Source organism: Calonectris borealis, chromosome 5 (assembly GCF_964195595.1).
Source record: "Calonectris borealis chromosome 5, bCalBor7.hap1.2, whole genome shotgun sequence".
In the NCBI taxonomy this organism is placed as follows: Eukaryota; Metazoa; Chordata; class Aves; order Procellariiformes; family Procellariidae; genus Calonectris; species Calonectris borealis.
In genome coordinates, this window is record NC_134316.1 from 46,370,354 (window position 1) to 46,395,748 (window position 25,395).

Consider the following 25,395-nt stretch of genomic DNA (forward strand, 5'->3'; position numbering starts at 1 on the left):
GCAAACGGAAGGTGAGGGCCAGCATCAACCTTGACTCCTGGCTACCTCAGTGCCAAGCTCCACGTGGAGGATTACCACTTCGGAGCTTAGCACTGGTGAGTGTCAGGGCTAGGTTGAGGATAGGAGGGAGAAGAGGCACAGAGCCCCGGTGTTGGTGGGGCTGCCTACGGACTGCAAACGGAAGGTGAGGGCCAGCATCAGCCTTGATTCTTGGCTATCTCAGTGCTAAGCTCCTCGTGGAGGGTGGTCGCTTCGGAGCTTGGCTCCGATGAGGATGAGGGCTAGGCTGAGGTTAGGTGGGAGAACAGGAACAAGCCCCGGTGTCGGTGGGGCTGAGAAGGGGCTGCCAAGAGACCGTGAGGGCCAGCATCAGTCATGGTTCCTGGCTACTTCAGTGCCTAGCGCCATGTGGTCCTTGTCCGTTTAGGAGCTTGGCCCTGGTGAGTGTCAGGGCTAGGTAGCGGTTAGGAGGGAGAAAAGAGAGAGAGCCACGGCATTGGTGCGGCTGAGAAGGGGCTGCGACGTGATCGTGAGGGCCAGCATCAACCTTGGTTCTTGGCTACCTCAGTGCCTAAGCCCCACATGTAGAGTGGTCGCTTCGGAGCTTGGCCCTGGTGAGGGTCAGGGCTAGGTTGAGGTTAGGTGGGACAAGAGGCACAGAGCCCCGGTGTTGGTGAGGCTGCCAAGGAAGGTGAGGTAAGCATCATCCACGAGTCCTTGCTATTCAGTGCCTAGCCCTATGTGGCCGCTTCGGAAGCTTGGCGCGGATGAAGGTCAGGGATATGTCGAGGATAAGTGGGAGAACAGACACAGAGCCCCGGCATTGGTGCGGCTGAGAACGGGCTGTGAAGTGATCGTGAGGGCCAGCATCAACTTTGGTTCTTGGCTACCTCAGTGCCTAAGCCCCACATGTAGAGTGGTCGCTTCGGAGCTTGGCCCTGGTGAGGGTCAGGGCTACGTTGATGTTAGGAGGGAGAAAAGAGACAGAGCCCCGGCATTGGTGAGGCTGAGAAGAGGCTGTGAAGTGATCGTGAGGTCCAGCATCAACCTTGATTCTTGGCTACCTCAGTGCCTAAGCCCCACATGTAGAGTGGTCGCTTCCGAGCTGGGCTCCGATGAGGATCAGGGCTAGGTTGAGGTTAGGTGGGAGAACAGTCACAAGCCACGGTGTTGGTGGGGCTACCAAGAGATCTTGAGGGCCAGCATCAGTCATGGTTCCTGGTTACTTCAGAGCCTAGCCCTATGTGATCGGTGGCCGCTTTGGAGCTTGGCCCTGATGAGGGTCAGGGTTAGGTAGGTTGAGGTTAGAAGAGAGAACAGACAAAGAGCCCCGGTGTTGGTGGGGCTGCCTAGGGATTGCAAACGGAAGGTGAGGGCCAGCCTCAACCTTGACTCTGGCTACCTCAGTGCCAAGCTCCACGTGGAGGATTACCACTTCGTAGCTTGACCCTGGTGAGGGTCAGGGCTAGATTGACGTTAGGTGGGAGAACAGACACAGAGCCCTGGTGTTGGTGCGGCTGAGAAGGGGCTGCGTAGTGATCGTCAGGGCCAGCATCAACCTTGATTCCTGGCTACTTCAGTGCCTAAGCCCCACATGAAGAGTGGTCGCCTCGGAGCTTGGCTGTGATGAGGGTAAGGGATATGTCGAGGATAAGTGGGAGAACAGAGACAGAGCCCTGGTGTTGGTGGGGCTGAGAAGAGGCTGCCAAGAGACCGTGAGGGCCAGCATCAGCCTTGATTCCTGGCTACTTCAGTGCCTAAACCCCACATGAAGAGTGGTCGCCTCGGAGCTTGGCTCTGATGAGCGTAAGGGATATGTCGAGGATACGTGGGAGAACAGAGACAGAGCCCTGGTGTTGGTGGGGCTGAGAAGGGGCTGCCAAGGGACCGTCAGGGCCAGCATCAGCCTTGTTTCCTGGGTACTTCAGAGCCTTGCCCTTTGTGATCTGCGGCCGCTTAGGAGCTGGGCCCTGATGAGGATCAGGGTTAGGTTGAGGTTAGAAGAGAGAACAGACAAAGAGCCCCGGTGTTGGTGGGGCTGCCTAGGGATTGCAAACGGAAGGTGAGGGCCAGCATCAACCTTGACTCCTGGCTACCTCAGTGCCAAGCTCCACGTGGAGGATTACCACTTCGGAGCTTAGCACTGGTGAGTGTCAGGGCTAGGTTGAGGTTAGGAGGGAGAAGAGGCACAGAGCCCCGGTGTTGGTGGGGCTGCCTAGGGACTGCAAACGGAAGGTGAGGGCCAGCATCAGCCTTGATTCCTGGCTATCTCAGTGCTAAGCTCCTCGTGAGGGTGGTCGCTTCGGAGCTTGGCTCCGATGAGGATGAGGGCTAGGCTGAGGTTAGGTGGGAGAACAGTCACAAGCCCCGGTGTTGGTGGGGCTACCAAGAGATCTTGATGGCCAGCATCAGTCATGGTTCCTGGCTACTTCAGAGCCTAGCCCTATGTGATCGGTGGCCGCTTTGGAGCTTGGCCCTGATGAGGGTCAGGGTTAGGTTGAGGTTAGAAGAGAGAACAGACAAAGAGCCCCGGTGTCGGTGGGGCTGCCTAGGGATTGCAAACGGAAGGTGAGGGCCAGCATCAACCTTGACTCCTGGCTACCTCAGTGCCAAGCTCCACGTGGAGGATTACCACTTCGGAGCTTAGCACTGGTGAGTGTCAGGGCTAGGTTGAGGATAGGAGGGAGAAGAGGCACAGAGCCCCGGTGTTGGTGGGGCTGCCTACGGACTGCAAACGGAAGGTGAGGGCCAGCATCAGCCTTGATTCTTGGCTATCTCAGTGCTAAGCTCCTCGTGGAGGGTGGTCGCTTCGGAGCTTGGCTCCGATGAGGATGAGGGCTAGGCTGAGGTTAGGTGGGAGAACAGGAACAAGCCCCGGTGTCGGTGGGGCTGAGAAGGGGCTGCCAAGAGACCGTGAGGGCCAGCATCAGTCATGGTTCCTGGCTACTTCAGTGCCTAGCGCCACGTGGTCCTTGTCCGTTTAGGAGCTTGGCCCTGGTGAGTGTCAGGGCTAGGTAGCGGTTAGGAGGGAGAAAAGAGAGAGAGCCACGGCATTGGTGCGGCTGAGAAGGGGCTGCGACGTGATCGTGAGGGCCAGCATCAACCTTGGTTCTTGGCTACCTCAGTGCCTAAGCCCCACATGTAGAGTGGTCGCTTCGGAGCTTGGCCCTGGTGAGGGTCAGGGCTAGGTTGAGGTTAGGTGGGACAAGAGGCACAGAGCCCCGGTGTTGGTGAGGCTGCCAAGGAAGGTGAGGTAAGCATCATCCACGAGTCCTTGCTATTCAGTGCCTAGCCCTATGTGGCCGCTTCGGAAGCTTGGCGCGGATGAAGGTCAGGGATATGTCGAGGATAAGTGGGAGAACAGACACAGAGCCCCGGCATTGGTGCGGCTGAGAACGGGCTGTGAAGTGATCGTGAGGGCCAGCATCAACCTTGATTCTTGGCTACATCAGTGCCTAAGCCCCACATGTAGAGTGGTCGCTTCGGAGCTTGGCTGTGATGAGGATCAGGGCTAGGTTGAGGTTAGGTGGGAGAACAGTCACAAGCCCCGGTGTTGGTGGGGCTACCAAGAGATCTTGATGGCCAGCATCAGTCATGGTTCCTGGCTACTACAGAGCCTAGCCCTATGTGATCGCTGGCCGCTTTGGAGCTTGGCCCTGATGAGGGTCAGGGTTAGGTTGAGGTTAGAAGAGAGAACAGACAAAGAGCCCCGGTGTTGGTGGGGCTGCCTTGCGATTGCAAACGGAAGGTGAGGGCCAGCCTCAACCTTGACTCTGGCTACCTCAGTGCCAAGCTCCACGTAGAGGATTACCACTTCGTAGCTTGACCCTGGTGAGGGTCAGGGCTAGATTGACGTTAGGTGGGAGAACAGACAGAGCCCTGGTGTTCGTGGGGCTGAGAAGGGGCTGCCAAGGGACCGTCAGGGCCAGCATCAGCCTTGGTTCCTGGCTACTTCAGTGCCTAAGCCCCACATGAAGAGTGGTCGCCTCGGAGCTTGGCTCTGATGAGCGTAAGGGATATGTCGAGGATACGTGGGAGAACAGAGACAGAGCCCTGGTGTTGGTGGGGCTGCCAAGGGACCGTGAGGGCCAGCATCAGCCTTGGTTCCTGGCTACTTCAGTGCCTAGCCCCATGTGGTCCTTGTCCGCTTAGGAGCTTGGCCCTGATGAGGATCAGGGTTAGGTTGAGGTTAGAAGAGAGAACAGACAAAGAGCCCCGGTGTTGGTGGGGCTGCGTAGGGATTGCAAACGGAAGGTGAGGGCCAGCATCAACCTTGACTCCTGGCTACCTCAGTGCCAAGCTCCACGTAGAGGATTACCACTTCGGAGCTTAGCACTGGTGAGTGTCAGGGCTAGGTTGAGGTTAGGAGGGAGAAGAGGCACAGAGCCCCGGTGTTGGTGGGACTGCAAACGGAAGGTGAGGGCCAGCATCAGCCTTGATTCCTGGCTATCTCAATGCTAAGCTCCTCGTGGAGGGTGGTCGCTTCGGAGCTTGGCTCCGATGAGGATGAGGGCTAGGATGAGGTTAGGTGGGAGAACAGTCACAAGCCCCGGTGTCGGTGGGGCTGAGAAGGGGCTGCCAAGAGACCGTGAGGGCCAGCATCAGTCATGGTTCCTGGCTACTTCAGTGCCTAGCCCCATGTTGTCCGTGTCCGTTTAGGAGCTTGGCCCTGGTGAGTGTCAGGGCTAGGTAGCGGTTAGGAGGGAGAAAAGAGAGAGAGCCACGGCATTGGTGCGGCTGAGAAGGGGCTGCGACGTGATCGTGAGGGCCAGCATCAACCTTGGTTCTTGGCTACCTCAGTGCCTAAGCCCCACATGTAGAGTGGTCGCTTCGGAGCTTGGCCCTGGTGAGGGTCAGGGCTATGTTGAGGTTAGGTGGGAGAAGAGGCACAGAGCCCCGGTGTTGGTGAGGCTGCCAAGGAAGGTGAGGTAAGCATCATCCGCGAGTCCTTGTTATTCAGTGCCAAACCCTATGTGGCCGCTTCGGAAGCATGGCGCGGATGAAGGTCAGGGATATGTCGAGGATAAGTGGGAGAACAGACACAGAGCCGCGGTATTGGTGAGGCTGAGAAGGAGCTTCCAAGAGACCATGAGGCCAGCATCAGTCTTGGTTCCTGGCTACTTCAGAGCCCAGCCCTATGTGATCGCTGGCCGCTTTGGAGCTTGGCCCTGATGAGAGTCAGGGCTACGTTGATGTTAGGAGGGAGAAAAGAGACAGAGCCCCGGCATTGGTGAGGCTGAGAAGAGGCTGTGAAGTGATCGTGAGGGCCAGCATCAACCTTGATTCTTGGCTACATCAGTGACTAAGCCCCACATGTAGAGTGGTCGCTTCGGAGCTTGGCTGTGATGAGGATCAGGGCTAGGTTGAGGTTAGGAGGGAGAAGAGGCACAGAGCCCCGGTGTTGGTGGGGCTGCCTAGGGACTGCAAACGGAAGGTGAGGGCCAGCATCAGCCTTGATTCCTGGCTATCTCAGTGCTAAGCTCTTCGTGAGGGTGGTCGCTTAGGAGCTGGGCTCCGATGAGGATGAGGGCTAGGCTGACGTTAGGTGAGAGAACAGTCACAAGCCCCGGTGTTGGTGGGGCTACCAAGAGATCTTGAGGGCCAGCATCAGTCATGGTTCCTGGCTACTTCAGAGCCTAGCCCTATGTGATCAGTGGACGCTTTGGAGCTTGGCCCTGATGAGGGTCAGGGTTAGGTTGAGGTTAGAAGAGAGAACAGACAAAGAGCCCGGGTGTCGGTGGGGCTGCCTAGGGATTGCAAACGGAAGGTGAGGGCCAGCATCAACCTTGACTCCTGGCTACCTCAGTGCCAAGCTCCACGTGGAGGATTACCACTTCGGAGCTTAGCACTGGTGAGTGTCAGGGCTAGGTTGAGGTTAGGAGGGAGAAGAGGCACAGAGCCCCGGTGTTGGTGGGGCTGCGTAGGGACTGCAAACGGAAGGTGAGAGCCAGCATCAGCCTTGATTCCTGGCTATCTCAGTGCTAAGCTCCTCGTGGAGGGTGGTCGCTTCGGAGCTTGGCTCCGATGAGGATGAGGGCTAGGCTGAGGTTAGGTGGGAGACCAGGAACAAGCCCCGGTGTCGGTGGGGCTGAGAAGGGGCTGCCAAGAGACCGTGAGGGCCAGCATCAGTCATGGTTCCTGGCTACTTCAGTGCCTAGCCCCATGTGGTCCGTGTCCGTTTAGGAGCTTGGCCCTGGTGAGTGTCAGGGCTAGGTAGCGGTTAGGAGGGAGAAAAGAGGGAGAGCCACGGCATTGGTGCGGCTGAGAAGGGGCTGCGACGTGATCGTGAGGGCCAGCATCAACTTTGGTTCTTGGCTACCTCAGTGCCTAAGCCCCACATGTAGAGTGGTCGCTTCGGAGCTTGGCCCTGGTGAGGGTCAGGGCTAGGTTGAGGTTAGGTGGGAGAAGAGGCACAGAGCCCCGGTGTTGGTGAGGCTGCCAAGGAAGGTGAGGTCAGCATCATCCGCGAGTCCTTGCTATTCAGTGCCTAGCCCTATGTGGCCGCTTCGGAATCTTGGCGCGGATGAAGGTCAGGGATATGTCGAGGATAAGTGGGAGAACAGACACAGAGCCCCGGCATTGGTGCGGCTGAGAAGGGGCTGTGAAGTGATCGTGAGGGCCAGCATCAACCTTGATTCTTGGCTACCTCAGTGCCTAAGCCCCACATGTAGAGTGGTCGCTTCGGAGCTTGGCTGTGATGAGGATCAGGGCTAGGTTGAGGTTAGGTGGGAGAACAGTCACAAGCCCCGGTGTTGGTGGGGCTACCAAGAGATCTTGAGGGCCAGCATCAGTCATGGTTCCTGGCTACTTCAGAGCCTAGCCCTATGCGATCGGTGGCCGCTTTGGAGCTTGGCCCTGATGAGGGTCAGGGTTAGGTTGAGGTTAGAAGAGAGAACAGACAAAGAGCCCCGGTGTTGGTGGGGCTGCCTTGCGATTGCAAACGGAAGGTGAGGGCCAGCCTCAACCTTGACTCTGGCTACCTCAGTGCCAAGCTCCACGTAGAGGATTACCACTTCGTAGCTTGACCCTGGTGAGGGTCAGGGTTAGATTGACGTTAGGTGGGAGAACAGACAGAGCCCTGGTGTTCGTGGGGCTGAGAAGGGGCTGCCAAGGGACCGTCAGGGCCAGCATCAGCCTTGGTTCCTGGCTACTTCAGTGCCTAAGCCCCACATGAAGAGTGGTCGCCTCGGAGCTTGGCTCTGATGAGCGTAAGGGATATGTCGAGGATACGTGGGAGAACAGAGACAGAGCCCTGGTGTTGGTGGGGCTGCCAAGGGACCGTGAGGGCCAGCATCAGCCTTGTTTCCTGGCTACTTCAGTGCCTAGCCCCATGTGGTCCTTGTCCGCTTAGGAGCTTGGCCCTGATGAGGATCAGGGTTAGGTTGAGGTTAGAAGAGAGAACAGACAAAGAGCCCCGGTGTTGGTGGGGCTGCCTAGGGATTGCAAACGGAAGGTGAGGGCCAGCATCAACCTTGACTCCTGGCTACCTCAGTGCCAAGCTCCACGTGGAGGATTACCACTTCGGAGCTTAGCACTGGTGAGTGTCAGGGCTAGGTTGAGGTTAGGAGGGAGAAGAGGCACAGAGCCCCGGTGTTGGTGGGACTGCAAACGGAAGGTGAGGGCCAGCATCAGCCTTGATTCCTGGCTATCTCAATGCTAAGCTCCTCGTGGAGGGTGGTCGCTTCGGAGCTTGGCTCCGATGAGGATGAGGGCTAGGCTGAGGTTAGGTGGGAGACCAGGAACAAGCCCCGGTGTCGGTGGGGCTGAGAAGGGTCTGCCAAGAGACCGTGAGGGCCAGCATCAGCCTTGGTTCCTGGCTACTTCAGTGCCTAGCCCCATGTTGTCCGTGTCCGTTTAGGAGCTTGGCCCTGGTGAGTGTCAGGGCTAGGTAGCGGTTAGGAGGGAGAAAAGAGAGAGAGCCACGGCATTGGTGCGGCTGAGAAGGGGCTGCGACGTGATCGTGAGGGCCAGCATCAACCTTGGTTCTTGGCTACCTCAGTGCCTAAGCCCCACATGTAGAGTGGTCGCTTCGGAGCTTGGCCCTGGTGAGGGTCAGGGCTAGGTTGAGGTTAGGTGGGACAAGAGGCACAGAGCCCCGGTGTTGGTGAGGCTGCCAAGGAAGGTGAGGTAAGCATCATCCGCGAGTCCTTGCTATTCAGTGCCAAACCCTATGTGGCCGCTTCGGAAGCTTGGCGCGGATGAAGGTCAGGGATATGTCAAGGATAAGTGGGAGAACAGACACAGAGCCGCGGTATTGGTGAGGCTGAGAAGGGGCTTCCAAGACCGTGAGGCCAGCATCAGTCTTGGTTCCTGGCTACTTCAGAGCCCAGCCCTATGTGATCGCTGGCCGCTTTGGAGCTTGGCCCTGGTGAGGGTCAGGTTCGGTTGAGGTTAGAAGAGAGAACAGACAAAGAGCCCCGGTTTTGGTGGGGCTGCGTAGGGATTGCAAACGGAAGGTGAGGGCCAGCATCAACCTTGATTCCTGGCTATCTCAGTGCCAAGCTCCTCGTGGAGGGTGGTCGCTTCGGAGCTTGGCTCCGCTGAGGATCAGGGCTAGGTTGAGGTTAGATGGGAGAACAGTCACAAGCCCCGGTGTTGGTGGGGCTACCAAGAGATCTTGAGGGCCAGCATCAGTCATGGTTCCTGGCTACTTCAGTGCCTAAGCCCCACATGAAGAGTGGTCACCTCGGAGCTTGGCTGTGATGAGGGTAAGGGATATATCGAGGATAAGTGGGAGAACAGAGACAGAGCCCTGGTGTTGGTGGGGCTGAGAAGGGGCTGCCAAGGGACCGTGAGGGCCAGCATCAGCCTTGGTTCCTGGCTACTTCAGTGCCTAAGCCCCACATGAAGAGTGGTCGCCTCGGAGCTTGGCTCTGATGAGCGTAAGGGATATGTGGAGGATACGTGGGAGAACAGAGACAGAGCCCTGGTGTTGGTGGGGCTGAGAAGGGGCTGCCAAGACACCGTCAGGGCCAGCATCAGCCTTGATTCCTGGCTACTTCAGTGCCTAGCCCCATGTGGTCCGTGTCCACTTAGGAGCTTGGCCCTGATGAGGATCAGGGTTAGGTTGAGGTTAGAAGAGAGAACAGACAAAGAGCCGCGGTGTTGGTGGGGCTGCCTAGGGATTGTAAACGGAAGGTGAGGGCCAACCTCAACCTTTACTCTGGCTACCTCAGTGCCAAGCTCCACGTAGAGGATTACCACTTCGTAGCTTGGCCCTGGTGAGGGTCAGGGCTAGATTGACGTTAGGTGCAAGAAGAGACACAGAGCCCTGGTGTTGGTGCGGCTGAGAAGGGGCTGCGTAGTGATCGTCACGGCCAGCATCAACCTTGATTCCTGGCTACTTCAGTGCCTAAGCCCCACATGAAGTGTGGTCGCCACGGAGCTTGGCTCTGATGAGGGTAAAGGATATGTCGAGGATACGTGGGAGAAGAGAGACAGAGCCCTGATGATGGTGGGGCTGAGAAGGGCAGCCAAGAGACCGTGAGGGCCAGCATTAGCCTTGGGTCCATGCTACTTCATTGCCTAAGCCCCATGTGATCGGTGGCCTCTTCAGAGCTTGGCCGTGATGAGTGTCAGGGCTAGGTTGAGGTTAGGAGAGAGAAGAGACACAGAGCCCCGGTGTTGGTGGGGCTGCCTAGGGACTGCAAATGGAAGGTGAGGTCCAGCATCAGCCTTGGTTCCTGGCTATCTCAGTGCCAAGCCCCTGGGGAGCTGGCCACTTCGGAGCTTTGCCCTGATGAGGGTAAGGGATATGTCGAGGTAAACTGGGAGAACAGAGACAGAGCGTCGGTGTTGTTGGGGCTACCAAGGGAAGGTGAGGGCCAGCATCAACATTGATTAATGGTTACCTTAGTGCCAAGCTCCACGTGGAGGGTGGTCGCTTCGTAGCTTGGCCCTGATGAGGATCGGGGCTAGGTTGAAGTTAGGTGGGAGAACAGTGTTGGTGGGGCTGAGGAGGGGCAGCCAAGAGATCGTGAGGGCCAGCATCAGCATTGATTCCTGGCTACTTCAGTGCCTAAGCCCCACGTGGAAGTTGGTCGCTTCGGATTTTCAATCTCATGATGGTAAGGGATAGGGCGATGTTAGGTGCCAGCAGAGACACAGTGCCACGTTGTTGATGGGGCCGAGAAGTGGCTGCCAAGAGATCGTGAGGGCCAGCATCATCCTTGAGTCCTAGATATTTCTCTGTCTGAGCCATATGAGGTGGGTGGCTTTTTCGGAGCTTGCCTCTGATTAGGATAAGGGATAGTTTGAGCTTCTGCGTAGATAACGAGACCCTTCTGCATTAGATAGCGCCACCCACCACATGGACTCCAAACGAGGAGTAGCCCCTTCCCGGTCCCACCACCCTTCTCCCTTATTCTCAAATCTAAATATCAACCTGTGCCTTACCAGCTCTCGAGCCCTTTTCCTAAACGGCTTCCCACCAGAGGGCGCTCCAACACAGAAAGAACCAGGCTTGAAAGCTGTTTCTTGCTCTTGCCTTTCGTGGCAGCCCTTTCAAAGGGAGCTGCTCTCGCTCTACCACCTACCCAGCAACCTTACCACAGCCCAACTGCAAAGCAGTCAATCTGGTCTTCGGGCTCCCATAAACTAACAGGCAGGACTGAAAGCTGTTGGTGGCTCTCACCTTCCCTTGATAGACTCTTCTCAGCTGCCCAACACCCAGCCAGCTCTAGCACCCCAAATGTGCCATATCCACCACATCTAGCACTCCTTGCTACACATTGGTAGTGCCTGGTGCTAGGCATGTTCCGTTGCTGAGTCGTGGGGGTGTTGGGTGGCGGGGACAGGCTTCTTGTCATGTCCTGGTGCTGGGGATGCTGTGTGCTGGGCTCTGGGGCTGCTGGGCATGTCCAGGTGCTCTGCATTGGCGGTGGGTGTGCTGGGTTGTGTGCATGTCCGGGAATGAGTACTAGGCCATGGGAGTGCTGGGTGGAGGGTATGATGGGTGCATGTGTTGTTTTAACCCCCGCCAGCAAATAAACACCATGTAGCCACTGGCTCACCTCCCCCCCTCAACACACCGTGGGATGGGGGAGAGAATCGGGAGGGCACAAGTAGGAAAACTCCCGGGTTGAGATAAAAACAGTTTAATGATTGAAATAAAACAAAGTAGAACAGTAATAATAACAATGAGAACAACAACAACAGACGATACAAAGCAGGCAATGCACAATGCAACTGCTCACCGCTGCCGACCGGGTGTCATGAACTGGGGGGAGGGGGGAGGAGAGTCGTTGCCCCCCCCCGCCCCCTCCCAGTTTTTATACTGAGCATGATGTCACATGCTATAGAATACCCCATTGGCCAGCTGGGTCAACTACGCCGTCTGTGCTCCCCATCCCCCGCCACACCCCTCCCCGAGCTTCCCCGTGGGAGGCCAAAAAGAGAAAACAAAAGTCTCCCCGGTGCAAGCACCGTCCAGCAACAGCCAAAGCATTAAGGGGCCATCAACAGCCATCAAGGCTCCTCTCACACCAAACCCAAAAGCCAGCACACCCCCCAAGCTACTGGGAAGAAAGTTAACTCTGTCCCAGCCGGAAGCAGGACAGTGCAGTGCGCTGGAGTTCTGAGTGCTGGGTCCTAGGGGTACTGTGTATGTTCGGGTGCTGGGCATATCCGCGTGCGGGTACTGGGCAGTTGGGGTGGTGGGTGTACTGGATGCTGGGCATTGGGTATGCTGGCTTCTGGGCACTGGGGGTGGTGGGTGCTGAGCGCAGCGTGTGCTGGGTGCTGGGCACGGGCAGTGGGGGTGCTGGGTATGGCCGGGTGGTGGGTATTGGGCGGTGGGAGTGCTGGGTGCTAGGTACTGGGGGTGCTGGGCCCTGGCATTGCTTGGTACTGTGCATAACTGAGTGGAGGGTATGTCTTGGTGCTGGCCATATCCGGTGCTGGGCATATCCGGTGCTGGGCGCTGTGCTCTGGGGATGTTGGATTCCTGGCATGTGCATGTGCTGGGCCCTGGTTGTGCTGGGTATGTGTGGGTGCTGGGTGTTGGGCAGTATGGGTGCTGCATGGTGGACGCTGGGCATGTCCCGGTGATGGGCACTGGAGGTCCTGGGCGATGGGGAGCAGGGAAGCTGCCTTCTAGGAATGTCTCAGTGCTGGGCATATCCGGGTGCTTGGTACTGTGCACTGGTGGTGGTACTGGGTGCTGGGCAAGTCCCGGTGCTAGGCAATGGCGGTGCTGGGTGCTTGGCGCTGGGGGTGATGGTCTCTGGGTGTGCTGGGTGGTGGGGGTGCTGGGCATGTGCGGGTGTTGGTTGCTGGGCCCTGGGGCTTCTGGGTTGTGTGCACTGGGGTTGCTGGGTGCTGGGCATGTTGGGTGCAGGGCAGTGGGGGTGGTGGGCGGTGGGGTTGTTGTGTGCTGGGCATGTCCGGGTGCTGGGCAGTGGTGGTGCTGGGTGCATGGTGCTGGGGGTGGTGGTCCCTGGTGGTGCTGCATGCTGGGCATGTCCGGGTGCTGGGCAGTGGTGGTGGTGGTCCCTTGTGGTGCTGCATGCTGGGCATGTCCGGGTGTTGGGTGGTTGGAGTGTTGCGTGCATGCGAGTGTTGGTTTCTGAGCCCTGGGAGTGCTGGGCGCTGGGGCTGTTGGTTTCTGGGCGCTGGGGCTTCTGGGTTGTGTGCACTGGGGTTGCTGGGTGTTGGGCATGTCTGGGTGCTGGGCAATGGCTGGCTGCTGGATTCTGGGCCCTGAGGTTGCTGGGTACCGGCCTTGCTGGGTGCTGGCTGGTGTGGGTGCTGGAGGCTAAGTACTGAGGGTGCTGGTTGCTGGGCCCTGGGAGGGCTGGTTGCTGGGCCTGGGAGTGCTGGGTACCATGCGTAAGCGGGTGCAGGGTATCTCTTGCTGCTGAGTGCTGGGGGTGCTGGGGCTGCTGGGTGCTGGGCATGCCCAGGGGCTGTGTGTTGGCGGTGGGTGTGCTGGGTTGTGCACATGTCCGGGAATGAGTGCTGGGCCATGGGGGTGCTGGGTAGAGGGTATGATGGGTGCATGTCGTGGTTTAACCCCAGCCTGCAAATAAACCCCACGCAGCCGCTGACTCTCCTCCCCCCCCACCCCGTGGGATGGGGGAGAGAATCGGGAGGGCACAAGTAGGAAAACTCCCGGGTTGAGATAAAAACAGTTTAATGATTGAAATAAAACGAAGTAGAACAGTAATAATAACAATGAGAACAACAACAACAGACGATACAAAGCAGGCAATGCACAATGCAACTGCTCACCGCTGCCGACCGGGTGTCATGAACTGGGGGGAGGGGGGAGGAGAGTCGTTGCCCCCCCCCGCCCCCTCCCAGTTTTTATACGGAGCATGATGTCACATGCTATAGAATACCCCATTGGCCTGCTAGGTCAACTACGCCGTCTGTGCTCCCCATCCCCCCGCCCCCGCCACGCCCCTCCCCGAGCTTCCCCGTGGGAGGCCATAAAGAGAAAACAAAAGTCTCCCTGGTGCAAGCACCGCCCAGCAACAGCCAAAGCATTAAGGGGCCATCAACAGCCATCAAGGCTCCTCTCACACCAAACCCAAAAGCCAGCACACCCCCCAAGCTACTGGGAAGAAAGTTAACTCTGTCCCAGCCGGAAGCAGGACAGTGCTGAGTGCTGTGTATGTCCGGGTGCTGGGCATGTCTGGGTGCGGGGTACTGGGCACTGGGGGTGCTGGGTGGTGGGGGAGGTGGATGGTGGGTGTTGGGTATGCTGGTTGCTGGGCACTGGGGGTGCTGGGTGGTGGGGGAGGTGGATGGTGGGTGTTGGGTATGCTGTTTGCTGGGCACTGGGGGTGCTGGGTGTGAGACGTGTGGGGGTGATTGATGATGGGTGTTGGGTATGCTGGTTGCTGGGCACTGGGGGTGCTGGGTGTGAGACGTGTGGGGGTGCTGGATGGTGGGTGTTTGGTGTGCTGGGTACAGAGCACTGGGGGTGCTGGGTGTGAGACGTGTGGGGGTGCTGGATGGTGGGTGTTTGGTGTGCTGGGTACAGAGCACTGGGGGTGGTGGGTGCTGAGCGCTGCGGGTGCTGGGTGCTGGGCATGTCCGGGTGCTATGTGCTGATTACTGGAGATGTTGGGGGCTGGTTTGCTGGGATCTGGGCAGTGGCGTGTTGAGTGCTGGGCATGTTTGGGTGCTGGGCATGTCTGGGTGCTGGGTACTGGGCGCTGGCTGTGTGGGGCAGTGGGGGTGCTGTGTGCTGGGCACGTCCGGGTGGTGGGTGTTGGGCAGTGGGAGTGTTGGGTTCTAGGTACTGGGGTGCTGGGCCCTGGTATTGCTGGCTACTATACATAACTGAGTGCAGGGTATGTCTTGGTGCTGGATGCTGGGTACTGGAGGTAATGGGTGCTGGGTGTTGGGCATATGCGGTGCTAGGTGCTGGGCATATGCGGTGCTGGGTGGCTGTGCTGGGGTTGCTGGGTGCTGGGCTGTGAGGGTGCTGGATTCCTGGCATGTGCGTGTGCTGTGTGCTGGGCCCGGGTTGTGCCGGGTATGTGTGGGTGCTGGGTGTTGGGCAGTGTGGGTGCTGTGTGGCGGGGCCTGGGCATGTCCGGGTGCTGGGCGGTCGGGATGCTGGGCGGTGGGCAGCAGAGAAGCTGCCTGCTGGGCATGCCTGAGTGCTGGGCATGTGTGGGTGCTGTGTACTGGGCAGTGGGCGTGGTGGTGCTGTGTGCTGGGCATGTCTGGGTGCTGGGTACTGGGCAGTGGGGGTGGTGGGCGGTGGTGGTGCTGTGTGCTGGGCATGTTGGGCTGCTGGGTTTTGGGCGGTGGGCGTGCTGGGTGTGTGTGTGTGTTGGTTTCTGGGCGCTGGTGGTGCTGGGTGCTGTGCACTGAGGTTGCTGGGTGCTGGGCATGTCCGGGTGGCGGGCATGGCTGGGTGCTGGGCCCTGAGGTTGCTGCGTGCTGGGCACTTGGCTTGCTGGTGCTGCTGGTGCGGGTGCTGGGGGCTAGGTGTTGTCCGAAAAGCGGATTCGTGCCCGGCGTGGAAGGAACCAATTCCACACGCTCAGGAGAGAGATTGTTTTATTCAGGCCTGGGTGCTCGGTGGACTTGCCACAAATGAAGCACACCGGGTCTAATCACCTTTCTGTTTGTATCCATGCTTCTCATACGTATTTTAAGTTTCTTTTTTACATATTCCTTAAATTTCCGAGAACCGATGATAATATTACATCATCCGAGACACATGCGCACTAAAACCTTGAGGGTCTCCTTGAGGGTCTCGGGTGGTCTCTGGCGGTCGGCAGGGTAGTGAACTCCTCGTGAACCTGTTCCTTTCTTTCCTTATAAGGTCGCGGTTTGTCTCTGAGCCACGTCTGGACTACGTTTGTTTACGGTTCTCGTTTCCAAGGTTACTCTGCACTAGAGTCTAACAATGCTTCCAGGAGACACGATTTAGACTACAATTCTACTCACCTGCAAACACCACACCTGCTAGTTCCCTAACTTCTAAGCCACAAGTCTTCATTGTGTAGAATTACAGAAGCGAGCAGTATGGAACAGTAGATACTGTACCTACTGCATCAATCCCCCCCTTTGAGACTTACAATGTTGAGCATCATGTGTCTCACATCATTTAGTTATAAGCATTTGGTCTCCAAAAAGACATACATTGAATCATACAACAAGTAATTAGAACTAAGATGACGATCAGGATTGCAAATAAGAACAACTGTCTGAGCCAATTTAAATTTGGAAGCCACAAAAATAACCAAGAAAGATCTTACCTTTCTCGTTCTTTAAATCCACAGGCTAAGTCCTTTAATTGTTGAATTTTCTTCGCAATTAACTGTGAATTATCACCTAGGTTCTGCAATACAAAAAGAAGACATGTTGGTTACTTCTCGGGCTAAAAGTTCTCAGATACTTTGATTTCTCTCCCATTTTGGCAATAGAAATTGGGATTCAGCTTTACTGATCGTCATAATTAATATCAACAGGCTCCACATTTTCTACTCTTAAACCCACAATTTCCTAATTAATTTGGTTTCCTTCCTAACAATAAATATTTTAAATATCACAGATAATTCCGCAACAGCTCTGGTAAGTCATTAAGTACGCCTTCAAATTAATTGCAATGGTTCCTTAGGCGTAGATGTCCACCGTCTAGGAGGTATTTTGTTTATTCTGGTGTAATGAATCCAAGAGTCTATTTCTTCTAATTTTACAGCAGTGGTTGTTGTTAATAACACTTGGAAGGGTACTTTCCACTTTTCTCCAAAGGGGTCGTCCTTCCACCTTCGCAGGTAGACTTGGTCTCCTGGGCTGAATGAATGTACCAGAAATTCCAGGGGTAAAAGTGTCCTCAAAAGAACATACTTGTGTAAAGAACTCGCCATTTTACTCAAAGACAAGAGAGATTCAGTTAACACTTTTTCTCCTATTACGTGCATTTGTTCAAACCTTCCTGTTAGATTGACATTAGAAGGTTTCACCACCCAGAATTTCCAATGGACTTACTTCTTCTTTAGCTCTTGGGGTTACCCTAATTCTTAACAAGGCAAGTGGTAAAGCTTCAATCCGTTTCAACTGAGCTTTTCCTGACATATTTTAGAAATTTGTCTCTTTAATACTTGGTTCATTCTCTCTACTTGTCTACTAAATTGTGGTCGTCTTAGTGTCTTACTCACATTCTTAATAACCTCCGCTACAAAATGTGGGCCTCTATCAGAGGACATCTCTAAAGGGACTCCAAATCTTGAAATAATTTCTTTCCATAAGTGTTTTGTTACCTCTTTTGCCTTGTTGGTTTGCCACGGGAAAGCTTTTGGCCATCCGGAGAAGGTATTTACCAATACCAATAAATATCGGTATTGGTTGCACCTTGGTAACTGAAAAATCTATTCGCCAATACTCACCGGGAGTTACGCCTTTCCTTACCTCTCCAGGAGGGGGTCGGATTTGTATTTTCGAATTGTTCCCAAGACAAATCTCACATTTAGCACACTCACTCACACTTTTAGCAATCAATAACATTTTAGTCCCTATTTTGCATACCGTTTTACCGACTCGACCATTGCTTCTGCTCCCATATGTGTTGGGTTGTGACCTCAGCATGGGTTGTGACCATCGATTTCTTCATGATTTCGGGAGTTACTATACATTGTCCATGCGAAGTAATCCATCATCCTTGATCATTCTTTTTGCACTGTAATAGCTTAGCCAACTTATTTTCTTTTTCATTATAATTTGGGGATTCTATTTGAATTTCTTTGGATGCACAGCAACTTCTTTGGGGTTTTTTCTGTGGTGGGTTTTTTTTTTTTTTTGGTACTGCTTCCAATAAATTTAAAATCTCTGTTCCATACTTTATAGGTGAGCCACTGGCAGACAAAAGTTCTCGCTCTTTCCATATCGCTCCATGGGCATGAACAACTCCAAAAGCATATTTAGAGTCTGTCTAAATATTAACTCTTTTACGTTTAGCCAGATCTGAAGCTCTTGTCCAAGTTGTTATCTTTGCCTTCTGGGCGGATGTATTTGGAGGTAATGCTTTTACTTCTTGGTCTTCGGTTAAAGTTACCGCGGCATAGCCAGCCCTCCTTTCTCCTTTCACAACAAAGCTGCTTCCATCGGTAAATAATTCTTCATCCGGAGTCTGGAGAGGGACATCTCTCAGGTCTGGCCTGCTGGCATATGCCTGTTTGATAACTTGTAAGCAATCATGGTTAGGATCGCTCTCTTTTTCACTTGGCGTTGAAGAAGCAGGATTTAAAATGGCACTTACTTCAAAATGATGTCATCTTGTTCCACTAACGGAGCTTGATATTGTAGATTGAGGGGGTGCCATCTTGCAAATGGCCTTTTTTTCCTATCATTTCCCAGTCTTCGTTGTCCTTGGGAAATCCCAAATAAATTACAGTTTGTTCTGCAATTTGTGCTTTCTTTTCTGACAGCCTGTACCCAGCCATTCCCAAAAAGTTTAGGAGGCTAACAGTCTTTTCTTTGCAGATCTCAATAGCATCTGCTCCCAATAGGATGTCATCAACACACTGAAGGAGGGTGATTTGATCTTCCTTACCGGACCAGTGTTCCAGTTCCTTGGTCAAGGCTGCTCCAAAGATGGTTGGGCTATTTTTAAACCCTCATGGCAGCACAGTCCAGCAGAGCTGAGTTCTCCTCCCAGTCGACAGATCTTCCCATTCACAGGCAAAAATCTTTTGACTGTTTTCTTCCAGAGCGGTCGAACTCCTGTTTTCAATTCAACTTTTACCGGTTCCACATTGTTTGCTCTTCCTGGTTTGTCTGTCGCCCAAACAGAAGGGTAAACTGATTTCTTCAGATTCTTCTGTGTTTGTCTGTAATATATAAACTTGGGCTTGCCAGGCATTAGCTTCAGGAAAATGAACTTCTCCTTTTGTTTGGATCCAAGAAAAATGGATTTTTCCTTTTTCAAAGTTAATTTGTGCTCCCAATTTATTCAATAAATCCCGTCCTAAGAGAGGCATGGTGCATTCCGGTATATATGAAAATTCATGCATCAACGTTCTTCCTCCGATTTGACAGTTTAAAGTTTTCAAAAAAAAGACCTTACCTCTTTCTTTCCCGTGACCCCAACAACAGATACATTAAATTTACTCATTGGTCCTTTACATGTATTTATAACAGAATATTTTGCACCAGTGTCCACTAAAAAATCGACTCGTTTGTTTCCCAGCTTTACTGGAACCAGGGGCTCGGCTGGGAGAATATCATTTTCTGCCCCAGTCCCCATCCTTCAGAATCCTCTCCCATCATAAGGAGATCAGCTTCAGGTGGAATTTGCTGTGGCCGAATCACAGCAACTTTCTTCTTCTCTGGACACTCATTGTTCCAGTGTCCTTGCTTCTTACATACAGCGCATTGATTGATCCCTAATGGAGTAGACTGTGCAAATATATTTCCACATCCTCGACCTCTGCCCCTTAAGTACCCTTTGCTTTTACCTCTCCAAAATCCTCTGCCCCTACCTCCAGCAGATCCTTGGGCATTCACAAAAGCAGCCGCAAGAATTGCAGCTTTCCGTTTCCCCTTTTTTTCTTTCATTTTCCATATTAGTTTTTTTCCAATACGACCCTCTCTTCTTCAGGAGTTAACAAATTATTTAAAAGAATTTGAATATCTTGCCGATCGGGATTATGACTTTTAATAATTGTTTTTAAAGATCTATACACCTTTTCAGGATTTTCTCTATAGGATCCTGCCAATTCTTTCCAATTCATCAAATCAGAAGTAGTAAAAGGTATTTTCGCAAACACTGGTCCCCCCCTTAGGCCCACAGCCTGACGAAGGGGTGCTAATAAAACAGACCCCTCTTGGGTCCCAGTTCTGCCAGCTATTGGACTAAATGGATTACTTCCCCTTGCTTCAGTTTCAAAACTTTCATTTTCACTCGGTGCCACCAACATCTGTGTATCGTCTTCCTCTTCTCCTAGTTTTAAACACCGTTTTCCTAGACTACAAGCAGAAGAACAATGCGGTTTTGGTTCCTTGTCCTCCATCATCATCATCACCACATTAGAATCTGAGTCTAAAAGTTTACATTCCTTCCGAATTTCATGATCATTTCTCAAGGGAAAGAACAAGTCCACAGAAGGGGCCTCATCCCATTTGCCCTGTCGTCTACAAAATAACATCACTTGCAAGGTAGTATTATATTGCAGAGTTGCCAATTCGGGCCATTTTTCCTCATCTTCTAATTTATACATTGGCCACCATTTAGTACAGGACTCAATTAATTTCTCCTTTCTCAAAGGATCTCCCCCAAATGTTCCCCAGTATTTTATGATGCATCCAAGGGGAGAGCAAGGTGTTACTTTAGACTATTGAGTTCCCATATTTTTGCCCAAAAAGAACGTTCTTAACCGTGATTTCATATACTCCAGTCATCACTGTCAAACGCATATGAATAAACCTTTTTACCTTTGGCCACAATTCCTTACCAAATGCATACACAATTTTATACCCCAGCACAATATCTCTTTTACCTTAGCGTTGCACTGTTGAGTCGCTCACCTGCTCTGGTCGGGGAGAATACTCACAGAGTCCCCGATCAAAAGGGCGGTGCACGCTGGAGTCCGGAGAGCAGGGTCTCCCCACCGAGAGCCGACAAGTCGATGTGGGCAAGGCTTCACAGCAGTCCCCCCTGGGTCGCCAAAAACTGTTGTCCAAAAAGCGGATTCGTGCCCGGCGTGCAGTTAAGCAATTCCACATGCTCAGGAGAGAGATTGTTTTATTCAGGCCTGGGTGCTCGGTGGACTTGCCACAAATGAAGCACACCGGGTCTAATCACCTTTCTGTTTGTATCCATGCTTCTCATACATATTTTCAGTTTCTCTTTTACGTATTCCTTAAATTTCCGAGAACCGATGATAATATTACATCATCCTAGACACATGCGCACTAAAACCTTGAGGGTCTCCTTGAGGGTCTCGGGTGGTCGGCAGGATAGTGAACTCTTCGTGAACCTGTTCCTTTCTTTCCTTACAAGGTCGAGGTTTGTCTCCGAGCCACGTCTGGACTACGTTTGTTTACGGTTCTCGTTTCCAAGGTTACTCTGCACTAGAGTCTAACAGTGCTTCCAGGAGACACGATTTAGACTACAATTCTACTCACCTGCAAACACCACACCTGCTAGTTCCCTAACTTCTAAGCCACAAGTCTTCATTGTGTAGAATTACAGAAGCGAGCCGAGGTACTGGGGCTACTGGTTGCTGGGCCCTGGGAGTGCTGGGTACCATGCATAATTGGGTGCAGGGTATGTCTTGCTGGTGGATGCTGGGCACTGGGGCTGCTGGGTGCTGGGCATGTCTCGATGCTGTGTGTTGGCGGTGGGTGTGCTGGGTTGTGCGCATGTCCGGGAATTAGTGCTGGGCCCTGGGAGTGCTGGGTGCGGGCAGCTAGGGGTGCTGGCTGTGGGCATTTCCAGGTACTGGTCATGACCAGGTGCTGGTTGTTGGGTCTTGTGGGTGCTGGGCGTGTGCAGGTGCTGGGCACGTCCGGATGCTGTGTGCTCGGCACTTGGGGTAGTTCTGGGTACTTCTGGGTAGTGGGCAGTGAGGGTGCACACCACCCACCATCCAGCACGCCCACAAGTCTCACACCCAGCACCCGCAGTGGCAGGAACCAGCATACCCAACACCCAGCTTCCAGCACACCCACTGCCCAGGACCTGCATACGCTGCATTGAACCCAGCACCCCCAGCACCCAGTAACCGATAGCCCCAGCGCCCAGCACGCCAGGGTCCAGCAACCAACACACGCACACGCCCAGCACCCAGCACCCAGCACCCCCACCGCCCAAAACCCAGCACCCCGACGTGCCCAGCACACAGCAGCCCCAGGGACCACCACCCCCAGCGCCAAGCACCCGGCACCACCATTGCTCAGCACCCAGACATGCCCAGTACCTAGCACCACCACCCCCAGTGCCCAACACCCAGCACCCACGCATACCCAGCACAACCAGGGCCCAGCACACAGCACACGCACATGCCAGGAATCCAACACCCTCACAGCACAGCACCCAGCAACTCCAGCACAGCCACACAGCACCGGATATGCCCAACACCCAGCACTGCATATGCCCAGCACCCGGTACCTCCAGCACCAAGCATCCAGCACCAAGACATACCCTGCGCTCAGTTTTGCATATTACCCAGCAATGCCAGGGCCCAGCACCCCCAGTACCTAGCACCCAGCACTCCCACTGCCCAGTACCCAGCACCCCGACATAACCAGCACACAGCACCCGCACCGCCCCACACTGCCAGTTCCCAGCACCCAGCCGTGCCCAGCACCCAGACAAACATGCCCAGCGCCCAACACACCAGAACACAGCAAACCAGCCCCCAAGAACCCCAGTGATCAGCACATAGCACCTGGACATGCCCAGCACCTGCAGCGCTCAGCACCCCAAACACCCACCATACAACACCCCCACAGGTCTCACACCCAGTGCTCGGAAACCAGCATACCCAACACTCAGCATCCAGCACCCCCACTCCCCAGCACCCAGTGCCCAGCACGCTGCACTTAGACATGGCCAGCACCCGGACATGCTCAGCACCCAGCAACACAGGGGCACAGAACCCAGCACCCCCAGCGCCCAGAAACCAACCACCCCAGCGTCCAGCACCCAGTACACCCAGGGCCCGGCAACCAACACCCGCACATACCCAGCACCCCCACCACCCAGCACAGGGACATGCCCAGCACCCAGCACACCCAAAGACCATCACCCCCAGCGCCAAGCACCCAGCACCGCCATTGCCTAGCACCCGGACATGCCCAGCACCCAGCACCATCACCGCCCACCACTGCCAGCGCACAGTACCCAGCACCCGGACATGCCCAGCACTCAGACATGCCTAGCAGGCAGCTTCCCTGCTCCCCATCGCCCAGAACCTCCAGTGCCCATCACCCAGCACCCAGACATGCCCAGCGCCCACCACACAGCACCCACACTGCTCAACACCCACACATAGCCAGCACAACCAGGGCAGAGCACACAGCACACGCACGTGCCAAGAAGCAAGCACCTCCAGAGCACAGAACCCAGCAACTCCAGAGCACAGACCCAGCACCGGATATGCCCAGCACCCAGTACCTCCAGCACCAAGAGATACCCTGCACTCAGTTATGCATAGTACCCAGCAATACCAGGGCCCAGCAACCCCACTGCCCAACACCCACCACCCAGACATGCCCAGCACACAGCACCCCCACCCGCCGTGCCCAGTACTCAGCACCCACACATGCCCAGCACCCAAACATGCGCAGGACCCAACACACCAGAACGCAGGAAACCAGCAACCAACATCCCCAGTGATCAGGACATAGAACCCGGACATATCCAGCAGCCAGCACCTGCAGTACTCAGCACCCAGCACCCCCAGTGCCCTGCACCCAGCACACCAAACACCTGACATCCAGCCCCTCCACAGGTCTCATGCCCACCACCCCCATTGCCCAGAAACGAGCCTACCCAACAACCAGCATCCAGCCCTCCCACCACCCAGCAGCCCCAGCGCCCACCACCCAGCACCCTCACTGCCCACCACCCAGAACCCCAAATGCCAAGCACACAGCATCCAAACATGCCCAGCATCTGGGCACGCCCAGCATCCACAAGACTCAGCACGCGGTCATGACCAGCAACTGAAATGCCCACAGCCAGCAACCCTAGCTCTCAGCAGCCAGCACCCCCAGTGCCCAGCACCCGGTCATGCCAAGCACCTGGACATGCCCAGCACCCAACACCCCGGTGCCCAGCACACAATACGTCCAGCTCCCAGTAACCCCAGCACCCAGCAGCAAGACATACCCTGCATCCGCTTATGCATAGTACCCAGCACTCCCAGGGCCCCGCAACCGCACCAGCCAGCACCCAGCAACCCGAGTGCCCAGCCCCCAGCAACCTCAGGGCCCAGCCCCCAGCACCCGCACATTCCCAGCACCCAGCAACCCCACTGCCCAACATCCACCCCCCGGACATGCCCAGCACCCCCAGGGACCACCACCCCCGGCGCCCAGTACCCAGCACCTGGACATGCCCAGCACCCAAACATGCCCAGCATGCTACACACCAGAACACAGCAAACCAGCCCCCAACATCCCCAGTGATCAGCACATAGCACCCGGACATGCCCAGCATCCAGCATGCCCAGTGCCCTGCACCCAGTACACCAAACACCCACCACCATACAGGTCTCGCAGCCAGCACCGCCCAGTGCCCAGAAACCAGCATACCCAACACCCCAAGAACCCCCGTTTACTCAGCATCCAGACATGCCCAGCACTCGGACATACACAGCACCCCCAGGGCCCAGCACTAACTCCCAGACAGGCGCACAACCCAGCACCCCAACCGCCAACAAACAGCACCTGGACATGCCCACCACTCAGCAGCCCCAGTGCCCAGCACCCAGCACCGCAACAGCCAGCATCCCCAGCGTCCAGCACCCTCACTGCCGACCACCCAGAACCCCAAGTGCCGAGCACACAGCATCCGCACATGCCCAGCACCTGGACACGCCCAGCACCTTGTCATGTCCAGCAACTGAAATGCCCACAGCCAGCACCCCTAGCTCCCAGCACCCCCAGTGCCCAGCATCAGTCATGCCAAGGACGAGGACATGCCCAGCACCCAACACCCCAGTGGCCAACACCCAATACCCCCAGCACCCAGCAGCAAGACATACCCTGCACCCGCTTATGCATAGTACCCAGCACTCCCAGGGCCCAGCAACCAGCACCCACAGGACTTAGCACCCAGCAACCCCAGTGCCCAGCACCCAATACCCCCAGCTCCCAGTGGCCCCAGAACCCACCATCCAGCAGCAAGACATACCCTGCACCCGCTTATGCATAGTACCCAGCACTCCCAGCCCCCAGCACTCGTGCCGCCCAGCACCAAGCAACCCCAGTGCCCAGCACCCACTAACCCCAGTGCCCAGCATCCCCAGCGCACAGCATCCGGCATATGGACATGCCCAGCACACGGACATACCCACTAGCCAGCACCCCTAGTGCCCAGCACCCAAAGCTCCCTCCATCCATCACCCAGACATGCCCAGTGCTCAGCACACCCAACACCCAACAGCCAGGATCAGGAAATGCCCAGCAACAAGCACTCCCGTGCCTACAATCGCCAGTGCCCAATAACCAGCACAGAGACAATGCCCACCAGCCAGCATCCAGAACCCAGCACTAAGCACTCAGTACACAGGCATGCCCAGCACCCTGATATGCATAGACCCCAGCACTCCCACTGCCCAGCAGTCCCAGTGCCCACGACCCATCACTTGGACATGCTCAGCACTCAGAGATGTCCAGCACCCCGCACGCCCAGTGCCTAGAATCCAGTACCCCCAATGACCAGCACCCAGCGCAGCCAGTGCCCAGCACTGCCTGTAGCCAGCATCCGCCACCCAGAGACGATCATCACCTGCCCATTCCCAGCACCAAATCCTCCCAGTGCCCAGCAAAGAGACATGTCGAGCACCCAGATATGCCCAACACCCAGACCTGTCCAGAACCCACTCCACTCAGGGCCTAGCACACAGTACCCCCACGACCCAGCACCGACACATGCCCAGCACCAAGCACTGCCAATGATCCCAAGGGGTGCTACGTGTGCTGGATGTTGCGCATTTGCGGTGCTGGGGATGGCTGGGTCTGGGCAGCTGAGAAGGGGCTGTAAAGGGAAGGTGAGAGCCGCGAACATATTTCAGTCCTGGCTAAATGTGTGTGGGAGCTCGACGGGGCGCTTGACTGCTTTGCAGTTGGGCTGCGGCAAGGCTGACGGTTGAGTGCTACGGCAAGCGCATAGCCCCGGTGTTGGTGGGGACCTCAAAGGGCTGCCAGGGCAGGCGAGTGCAACGAACAGTTATCTGGTTCCCTCTGTGTTGGAGCGCCATC